The sequence below is a fragment of the Peromyscus maniculatus genome, chromosome 8, assembly GCF_049852395.1.
Source record: "Peromyscus maniculatus bairdii isolate BWxNUB_F1_BW_parent chromosome 8, HU_Pman_BW_mat_3.1, whole genome shotgun sequence".
Lineage (NCBI taxonomy): Eukaryota > Metazoa > Chordata > Mammalia > Rodentia > Cricetidae > Peromyscus > Peromyscus maniculatus.
The window spans coordinates 32,976,974-32,977,957 of NC_134859.1; the positions used below are offsets into that span (position 1 = coordinate 32,976,974).

The 984-nt window shown below is 46.4% G+C and overlaps 1 non-coding gene across 1 annotated transcript; it reads left to right on the plus strand.

Moving 5' to 3' along the window:
* Nucleotides 1-311: 311 nt before the first annotated feature.
* LOC121831832 (U6 spliceosomal RNA) lies at nucleotides 312-418 on the plus strand. The gene has a single exon (XR_006075437.1). It is a non-coding gene; the product is annotated as a U6 spliceosomal RNA (small nuclear RNA).
* The last annotated feature ends 566 nt before the right edge of the window (nucleotides 419-984 follow it).

The following is a 984-nucleotide window of genomic DNA, read 5'->3' on the forward strand; positions in this document are numbered from 1 at the left end:
TCAATGGATGCTGCAACTCTAACAAGTGATAGGGTGATACGGAAAGAGCCATTCACAGTGTCCCAAAGTATCTCCTCACAGGATATTTATTAATTACAATGAGAATAAAGTGTGACTTTGCCATGGAGACAGAGGCCAGCCTAAGTGATTAAAGCTAAAAGCACAGCTACCAAATAACCACACTGTGCCACTCCAGCCAAAATGCGGGTTAGGGCTCACCACGAGGAAACAGGGCAAGAGCAGAGAGGGAGAGTCGGCAAAATGCCTGACCTACAATCTTCATTCATGCCTAGCTCATGAAAGTCAGGGAAGTGCTCACTTCGGCAGCACATATACTAAAATTGGAACGATACAGAGAAGATTAGCATGGCCCCTGCCCAAGGATGACACGCAAATTCATGAAGCAATCCACATTTTGTTGAGAGATGAACAAACTTCCTTCATTAAAAAAAAAAAAAGAAGAAGAAGAAAGAAAGTCAGGGACAAGCTGAGGACCTGTTCCAGACTGAAAGAAACTAGAGAGACAGGAAATCTGGATCCTATGCATGAACAGGACCCTCAGCAATGGAGGACATCACTGAAACAATTGATGTTAGTGGATCTCTCTGTGAAGGAGATGCCAAGGATCTGTATGGCTGCTGTGCTTTGCATTTGAAATATCCCCCATAGGCTCACACGGATGACTACTTGGTTTCCAGCTCTTGGACTTGTTTTGGAAGGTCATGGAAACTGTAAGAGGTAGAGCCCCACTTAAGGAAGTGGGTCACTGAAGACAGACTGGGAGATCTTATAGCCCAGCCCCACCCACTGCCTCTGTTTCCTTTTCCACCTCGATGTGAGGAGGGGAAGAGTCCCAGCTTCACACTCCTGTCACCATGCTGACTGTGTCCTCTCAAACTGTGAGCCAAAATAAGCCCGCCCTCCCCCTTCAAGCCCTGTCCGTGTTAGGTATTTGATCAAAGCAACAGAAAGGCAATGCCACGT